Raw genomic sequence first — 7,942 nt, forward strand, 5'->3', positions numbered from 1 at the left:
GAGAAGAGATCTGACCTGACCAGGTCACTGAATCCTGCACCAACGGATAAAAATCAAATAACAGGCCATATCTTTCAGCAAATAGCTATATAGTATGTATGTATAAGAATGAACCTTCGTTCTATCTCTCATAAGTGACAACTGACTATCATTACTACAGATCATGGCCAAATAACGTCGCAAGATCGTAAAATAATAACGCAATGGTGCTAAAATTGTTGATCTACCCGCAAAAGTGATTGACGCTTGAGATCATGACAGGTAGCCAGTGTCAATCAAATAAGTAAAGGGACCATACTTTTGGTACCAAGAGGAACGTGCCTTTTTAAAATTAATGAAATAAAAACAGAACCGGTAATGTTATAATTAATTAATTAGTTTAGTTTTTGAGTTGATCTTCAATTGAAGGTAAATGTTAGTGTTGTGGTTTTTTTTTATGTTATGATCATCCGTCAGCACTTTGTTATGAAGTATAATTTTTGGACTCGTGAGAACGATATGTTGTGGTTTTGACATGGTTTGGGTTAAAAAATACTTAATTATTTTACCAAAGGTCGAATAATACGTATCATGAAGAAGAAAAAGGATTAGACCACCTTAATCCTTTATGATTTGTTTCACCAGCATGTAAGGCGAAATGGCTGGAAAGAATGCCACTAGTGAGACGTCGGACAGAAAAGCAAGGAAGAGAAAGACATGCTACGGCGACTCCTAATAAGAATTTAAGGAATTGCTTGAGAATTATGATGACATTAGCATTTAGTTTTTGAAAAGTGTACAATAGCTTGATGTGCTTCCAAAGTAGTCGGTATATCTTTTCAGGCAGTTACCGTGTCAAACGCTACTGAAACTTTTCATTCCAGTTGATTTTCCTTAGCCCTTCTCCCAGGAATGTACCACAAATGATGGTCACCGTGGTACACGACAGCGCTAATGTAGAAGCATTAAGATTAAGGACGTACCTAGTTGCTTTACCGGAGATCGTGTTTTTTTCATACCACTATTATAATTTCAATGGCCGATGTTGCAGATTGTGGTAAAGGCAGATGTGGCATTTTTGTTGCAAATAGTTCTGGTTGGTTAAAATGTGATGAAGTTGAGCTGTCTTTTCTACTAACTAAATACTTAATTGAAGTCGTATTATATGTATTAATCTTACAAATCTTATCTGTATCATTAGGTATAAGTACAAATTATATGTTCGCTAGCTCAATTTTGAAAATATTTTCAACCGCTACAAGATTTGTTCACAAAATTTTGTTCTTAATTTAGATACATTAATAGAAAGAAAGAAAAACAATGATAAGATATTTTTTTTATGATCCTTCCTGCCTTTCTATTTCGTCTGGCTTTTGCCTTCTTTTTAAGAGGATATGGTATAATAGCCATACCCAATAATTGAGTTATCCGGATTGAAGAGGTCACATAGGCAGGTAGGTTCCTTGTAAACCTCTGTTACTCAGCTGCATCTGTTTTATGACTGGAAGTAGGACCCAACATAGTTCGGGAAAAGGCTAGGAAGATGATTTCGGTTATACATAGTTATTTATAATGCCATATCAACACCTCAGTTCACACTTACGCGATCACAGTCGACAGTATCATTACGGCTACGATCGGTCACCTTGACTTTTCCCGATCGGTATAAAATAATTTGACATAATACAGTGTCAGTCATTACGCCAACATTACCGATGTTCTATACTAATGTATACTTTAATTTTGTATATTTTTCGTTGGGAACTTAGTTTAGAATTACAGTTTTTTTGCCTGTGTCCAGCAGTAGGACGATAAAAAAGATGACAAGTTGGAAGTCACGTCCTGTGGGACTTTTTCGCTTTGCGCACTCGGATAAAAACTAGCTTTCCTAGATAAATGGGCTTTCTAACAAGATTATTTCAAAGCGGATCACTGGTTCCCGAGATTTGTGATTTGTGGTCCCCGAACCTGAGTTAAACCAAGAGGAACAGTAGACTATTAATTAAGTAGTGTTTAGTTTTCCGAATGATGAAGTACCTAGCATTTTTCTTGAAACTGTTAAACTGTTGTTTAGAAAATTGTCTAACACCTTATATTTCGAGACACTCCTTTATAATACTTTTCAAGATAATACTCACTCTCTACTACTACTTTATCAAGACATTAGCACCTATGTAAGTGTGAAATCGCAAATATCTTTCGTAAATCACAATAAATATTTTATTATCGTTTTGAAAAGTTAATTGCAGCTGTCATTAAAGACATATAATGTCGCGGCATGGCGTGACTATTGTGATAAAGGGTCAAAAAAATAATTGCTATAACTTTTACATTGATTGTCCATATCGGATTTGAATCGATTTGTCACCGTAGGTCGATTGTTTTATCTTTGTGAAAGTTTATTTTTTATTTCTAATGTGATTATTGTTCAACACTTTTTTGACTAACTGTACTTTGCGTCAATTCTTTTATAGAGATCAATTTTGAAGTCAGTCTTTAGGAATGATTATTTGAAATGAATAGTTCACACGATGTGAATGACCTTTGGTCAGAGAGAGCAAAATTCTGAGTGTTGCCAGTTAAAGCTCGTGAATACATATTTCATATGATATCGCATCTAAAAATAGATAGCTAATTAAATGGATGATTCTTGAATATACTTTCATTACGAGCAGTTGATAGCGCTTTACAAATAATACGTCGGTTTCAGGTCGAGTTAGGGTTGTCGACGGCTCGAATAAAATAATGACTTATCCCAAATGAGAAAATATACCAAAAGCAATATCAAAAGATTGCCTTGAATTTATGTGTTATCTTTAAATACAGTAGTAGAACAGCTGTAAATGAAATGAAAATGGCAAATAGAGATGGTATTATTTCATCGAATTTTTTATTTAGAGTCGTCATCCAGATATACATTTTAGCTGTTTAAGCTTCAAGAAAATTAACTATAGAGTAAGTTTTAGAAAGAAAACACATGTCCGCTCAGAAGTTTTTAGATAAACAGAAAATAAATTCACTGATACATTACACATTTTACTTAAAGTAACAAATCAAAATTGAATACTTATTCCCAAAGTAGCAACCCTACCAAAAAATGAAAAAAAGAACAAGCCATAAAGCACACGTTAACGCCGATCATCCGAATGATTAATATATTTACAGTTGGTAGTGAAAAGTGCTCATTAATGGCTGCCGATGCTAAAGTTCAAATGTTCGGCGCTCACTTTCAACGGGTGAGCGGGTCACTAAGTATTGTGTAGTGATATCTTTATTTAGGAATGTGTTAAGGTATGAAGGATAAAGACATGTTTTCTTTTTTTGAGATCGAGTTTGTTGGTTAAGCTTTTGCTGTCTAACTGCTGAACTCATTTAAGTAAAGTTTGGTGTGGCTACTTTTAGTTCTAGCGGAGGAGAAACTGTTCTTTTTATGATACCTATTATGTGCTTGAAATATTTCCCATACCATGTACTAAAAGCCAGAAAATACTCGTTAATATCAAATATGAAATGTAACCTAAAACTCAAAGTAATTTCACATGCGAAAAGATACTTGATACTTATATAATAACCATAATTTATATCACCAAATGATGACACGCATGCAACAAAGTGTGTGCTAAGTATGAATGTAGATGGAGGGAGAGGAAGAGGAAGACCTAAGAAATGATGGACGGATTGCCTGAAACATGAATAGGAAGGGAGATGTCAGTATGACGAGTGACAGGGAAAAATGGAAGAGGATGACATATTGCGCCGACCCCAAATAAAATTGGAAACAGGGCAGGGGGAAGATGAAAAAGAATTTACATCACCAAACCATAAAGAATCTTAACACATAATTAAAACAACTAACTACACAAACAACACACATAACCACTCTATTAATATCTAGCACATTACCCAATAAAACTCTAATTACAAACCAAATTGGTAATGAGAACTATTTCGATGCTAATCGGCTCTAAAATCAGATTTACTACAACGATCAAAACGTTCCATATAACTAGTATTATTTTGAACGGTGACATTAATGTCGGCGCAAACGCACATAAAATTCTCTAAATCGTGCCGTTTAGATAGAGGCTGCGTTTGTGGGGTGAGACTTCGATCGCCCACGAGGCTCTGTCTAGTTCTCATGACGATGTGGAATAAATCTAGACCAATATTACCTATTAAGGTAAAGAGTTCTATAGGTACTAATATTACAAAGCAGATGTCGTTTGGTTGATAAATCTAAGGAACTCCTGGTCTACTTTTTCCGGGTGCGCAAAGAAGTTATCATGGGACGTGGATGAAACCGGTGTCGGAAACTATTCATAATTACCAACCTTGTAAAAGCAGACTTTATTATTAATTGCCTGCAGCAGTCTTGAAATACATGAGATGGCAAATTAACATAGGGAGTCTACGTACTACTTACGAAGTAACTATTATGGTAATCTGTGGTACTACAGTCATTAGGTACCGCTGTTAAATAATTTCGTTTCTTTGTTCTGAAAGTTACCTTACTATTAAAGCAAAAGTAATTGCAGTAGCTTGATAAACACATTAAACTTCCATATCAAAAAGTCTGCAAAATAAACTAATTCAACCCATTTTTCCACAAACCCAAACCATTTTGCAGTAGCAATACCTACATAATTATTTTTATAAAAACCTAATCAACTTCGCAATTGATAATTCAGATGTGTTCGTAATGATTTCGTAAACACTATTATCAGATAAATGATTTCAATCATAAGGAAATTATGCATCGACCCACAATATGATGTTTTTGTTCAGAGATTAATAATGAGGTGATCTTTAGAAATAACACGTCATGTAGGGTTTTTGTATTAACAGTTTTATAGTAAACCACTTTTTTAATAGATACTTAATAATGAAGTAAAAATGTTATTCTATTTTGATTATGAATACCAATCTCGTGTCTTCATCTCTATTCATAGTTCAGTTTTTACCCTAACTACTGTTTAGTATAACTATCTTTATTAATTTTCCTGCTTCATTTGAATAGAGTTGTTAGGTTAATCTTAGATTCACAATAAAACTTTTTTAATCTCTCCTTAAACTCTACTGAAACTGAACCTAGGTAACACATACCCAACACAACTACGAGTATGTACCTAATAAGTTAATTTATTCCGGATATTAATTCAGAAAATAGTCTTAAGTTGAAACAAATTTTTCTTCACTATTAGCTATTTTACTTAATTCACATTTTTTCTTAATTAATTGACTCTTATTGACAAGTCACTTAAGTTAATCTGCATGATCTGCATAGTGCACATACCACAGTACATCGTGATAGAAACTGTCAATGTCCATGAATATGCATCGCTTTCAAAGTAATTTTATTTTCTATTCGGGAATTTCACTTCAAGAGAAAAACGCAGCGATTATTCGTCTAGTGTGTGCTTTACACAGAACTGTGTTACTGGGTAGGCGCCTGGTAGTATAATTAGCTTGTTTGTTACAAAGAGATCGATTTTAATTAATTAGCATTAGTTAGGCTCGAGTTCACAAACAACATAAACGTTTTCTTTAAACAATTGTTTGTGTAAAATTTCAAAGTGAAACGTTGTTTTAAGAAAAAACGGTCGTTTATGTTGTTGGTGAACTTTGGCATTAACGGTTAACCAAGTGCTATTGTACTTAGGCTGTTTTTTTATGTTTGTACTTTTGAATACTATATTGCATCTACATAATTAATAATTAACAATTATATATATTCAATTATCTGCATCCAAACTACTAAAAGCATCAAAAAATTCCTAATTAGACACATCTTGAATGGCAATGCCAATCTTTTGGGTTTGTCACATAAATGAGCTAAGAATATATTTTTTTGTCGCAAATGAATATGTTTTTTAAAGTTTAAAATTTAAGTAACATTTTGTCACAAGTTCCCGTTTTATCTTCTCTTACAACCAGTAAGATATCTCCTCATAATCTACTCTATTTAAAGTCTGTCATTCACCATGACCGATGGTATACACGTAGTGCCTTTGTTTCACCCATTCATGGTCTATCCGATCTACTTACCGACAGAGAGGTGACATGGACCACCCAACCTCGAGCGTATTAGTAAGTCGGACCATATAGGTAGATTAATGTGGATAAGAACGTACTTTAAATATTGGCGAAATTGGGAAACACTTTTTACTGTTGTTGTACATTGCTGTTTTGCAATTTGATATTTTACTACTTCTACAAATATCAAAGTGGTAATAAAATTGCTTTTTTACGTATTTATTAAAGTTAGGAAAGTGTTTATTGATTAATTTTCATGTAAGCGAAATAATTGTTTTGCAATTTTTTAAGAAGCTATACTATTTTGTAAGCTTTTTTAGCATTTATTGCAGTTGTTGTGTCAATTTATCTCGCTTGTTGTTTTTGGGAAATAAGGATATTTAAGTAGGTATTTATTTTCTAAAGGTCATCGATAAAACCAAACTTTTCTGTGATAAATGGAATATATGCTCACTATTGTTATTTTTTTTTCATTAACTCTACAATTTATTTCACATTTACTTACAATTAAGTAGGTAAAGAAAATAGACATCACATATTTATTTATTGATTTTTATTGTCTTATCCACACTACACTCACCCGCTCCCATGTATATCATTGTAATTGGATTAAACGATTCTTTTTCTGTCATTGTTTCCTGGCGGTCATTGTTCTTGTTTGTTCGTCTGTCTGTTCCAACCGTGTGCTAATAAGCTAATGTGCTTCAATAATTCATGTAGATAGTGACTCTGTAAGTAAATGTAAGGCGTAATGGACAGATTATGTTTGAACTGAATTTGGGTGTGGGTAAAAAATTGTAGCGGTGAAGTGATGTATTGGTTGGAACGGTTATGCTGTCGTGAGCTTGGAAGATGTGGATTTTTTTTAGGTGAAATATGGATGTGTTGGTGATAGGCAGATTTTTTTTAGTGATGACGGTTGGCTTTCATTCATTTTGGGCCTGTAATAGTGGTGAAGGAAATGTAACTTTGAAAATGAGGTGGGTGAAAAAAAAAATCTTGATGTTAAATAATAGATTGTCATCTGAAATACATACTATGCATATTATGCATTATAGTGACAGTAATAGCTACTATCGATACTACTGCTCATTGAAACCAAATTCTCAAACACATGCAAAAATTCCAATTCACAATTTCTCACGCCTACAGTGAACAGTTAACTGAACCTCGTAAATTCATCGACTTACGAACTAATCGTACAAGTGAGGCCAATTAGAACTAACTCGCACCTACCGATCAATTTCTACCCAATATACAATTTGTGCCCGCCATAAGCACAGGGTTGGCCCACTGGGTATAAATTTCGCGAAATTGGACACTGGATCACGTCATAAATTTCGATATTAAAGTTTTCGGGCGTCGACAATGATTGCATGAATTAAGAGTTTTCTTTATGGTTAAGTTGGCACTTTATACTCTCATTATAATGGTTGTCTGTAATTTTGATGCCGATGGGTTCGATTCCCGGCGGTTGACCTAGTTGAGTTAAGGTCTTTCACTTTTTATTAAATTTTTTGGACGGTGTTTTTTTTTTGTGTCAACCTTATTAATTTTTTTTTTGTTCAGATTGTTTGCTCTCAAAAGTTTGTGTGGATAATTGTAAAATTACCTTTCGGATTGAAATTCAATATTTTGTGTTCCTTAATTAAAATTAAAAGAAAATACCGTTACGACTACGTGATATATTATGAAATGTGCAAAATAAAGACGATTGTTATTATCTTGTAATATATATTTATTGTTCACAGATATGACAGCATTGATTACAACAGAAAAACGAACATAAACCTTAAAATGCCACCTTATATAAACAAAGAACATACAAGAATCACTTAACTCAAAAGTAATATTCATTATTTTAAACGTGTACATAATAATTTATTAAAAATATCAACCGTAAAGTATTTTTATGATAATAATTATTCGA

The sequence above is a fragment of the Helicoverpa armigera genome, chromosome 11 (assembly GCF_030705265.1).
Source record: "Helicoverpa armigera isolate CAAS_96S chromosome 11, ASM3070526v1, whole genome shotgun sequence".
NCBI lineage: Eukaryota > Metazoa > Arthropoda > Insecta > Lepidoptera > Noctuidae > Helicoverpa > Helicoverpa armigera.